A 2,316-nucleotide genomic window follows, 5' to 3' on the forward strand; every position below is an offset into this window, starting at 1 on the left:
CAAGTGCATATCCTTTTGAGATATCAATTATAATCAATTTTAATAAAACACAAGACTACATTATAAAACTCTAACAGTAGGGTATTTAATATCTGTTGTTCTCCGGTTGTCAGTCATTCGATCATTCGTTTTTTGATTTAATATTGAAAGTAGAAAAACGAGAAAACGGCTCCTTTTCGTTTTTTAGTTTTTTTTCCAAAAAACAAAAAATTCAAATTCAACTTAAATTTTCGTTTTTCGTTCATGGGTGGAAAAATTAATAAACAGCTTCAATATTTGATTTCTACATGTGGGCGGGAATTAAACGCCCCTTTCTAAATCTGTGTGGCAAAGCTGCGCGATGCACTGCAGCGTGGGAAGAGTGTATTGTAGACAAGGGCAGACCACTATTCATTTATGTGAACAGGTCGTTTTAGACAATAAACTGAGTTTATTTAATTAATATTGAGTATTGGCCAGCTAACTGATGGCATACAAAATTGTTATTTTCTCTGCCAACTAAACCAAAGTCACAGAACCGTTGTGTGACTGACTCGCAGCAGGCGCATAGAGTGGTGTATCATTCCTGAATGAATCAGAATCTTTGAAAAACCCATTATTATAGACAACAATGCAATTACCAATTATTATAGACAGCCGCTTGATTTTATTCCTAAATGAATGAATGAAGCATTTTGAACGAATTGATTGAATAAAAGGCTCCTTTATTAACACAATGACTTACCGCCACCTAGTGGCGATATTACTTTCATAATTCAAGTATCATTTCATTTTATTCATATTTCTGTATTAAAAATGTTGTATAAAACATTAATCTCATTTCATTATACATTTGTAATTGCTGTGTAAATGCACGTACAGCCGTCTGATCAGCATTAAACTGTAAATACATCTAAAAGCATCTTCAGACGCAGGTTCTATATCACTGAATACTGATTTAATTGGTAACAGCCTATTGTCATATTATTCTAATTTATTTGATGTAAGAATTTAACATTAAAGATGACATACAAAAGGTAAAAGGTAAAAAACAATTAATAATAATAATAAATGAATTAATTAATTAAAATCAGTTGCCCCTTATGGGAAAGTTAATTTCTAACACTGATGACACTGGCTTATTGTTCGAAGTGTTATTTGAGGGTTTGGATATGTTCTTATAACTCAAACGAGTTCACCTTCAAATCATGACGTCAAATTCACATTTCACTAAATTCAATCACTGAAACAAGCACTCTGAACAACAAATAGTTCCATGCCAGTGGGATAACAACATATGATTTCCTAAATTTGTATAAAGAATCACAGTCCCAATCAGTCCCATGCCAGTGGGATAACAACATATGATTTCCTAAATTTCTAGAAAGTGCTCTATGAATAATACTCAAAAAACAACAAAAAAATAGATGTGCTGTGAAGGTAAATTACACAAAGTCATTTATTTTCATATCTGTCATATTATTTAAGTTCCTCCTTTGTCTAAAACGCAGCATATTGTCTAACACAAAAGTTATGACTGTGTTATGAATGTTCACATAAATTGATAGTGGTCTGTGCTTCACTACAATACATGCTCCCCGTGCTGCAGTGTGTTGCGCAGCTTTGCCACACAGATTTTGATAGTTAGCTATAATAGATCAGGCGGTGTGCCAAAGCAAATGAGGTCAAACATTTAGATGTCAAACATTTATTCTGGCTTTTTACAAAGCATTCTGTTGCAGCTGAATAACACAAGCAAAAATCAGCAGCCTACAGAACACTGCGAGAGGAATTTTGCCTATGCTTTAAAAAATAATACCACAGCAAAAACAACCAGATTAATATACATTTCAAATATTAAAGTGTTAAAGACAAGTTAACAGTCAGTAATAAGATAGGAACAAACAAATCAATTAGCAATATCATAAATAAATACAACTGAACAAAATTTCAGGTACAGAAACTGTAATTAAAAGTTTAAAAACACTGCATAGTTTTCTTTTCATAAGTAAAATATAGATTAATCAATTCAAGTTATTAAATATATTCAGTCAAGGTCAGTGAATTAATTTATTTTGTTCTTTGATTAACATTAATGACAGGCAGCGGGTTTATTAGGCTGCTGTCTCTTTAACAACGAACGCACGCAGATCTAAAAATACTGTACATGTGTGTTTTCTTTCTCATTTGTTTACGTTCACGGAAGACAAAAACGGCTGTGTTTATGATGATATACTGACGTAGTTTTCTGCATATTGGTCGACAAATATGAAAGAAGTCAGTTTCGGCCCGGAACAACCTTTTCTACAGTGGAAATACACGGAACGGTTCGAGAAC

Source organism: Sinocyclocheilus anshuiensis, unplaced genomic scaffold (assembly GCF_001515605.1).
Source record: "Sinocyclocheilus anshuiensis isolate Anshui unplaced genomic scaffold, SAMN03320099.WGS_v1.1 scaffold2039, whole genome shotgun sequence".
NCBI lineage: Eukaryota > Metazoa > Chordata > Actinopteri > Cypriniformes > Cyprinidae > Sinocyclocheilus > Sinocyclocheilus anshuiensis.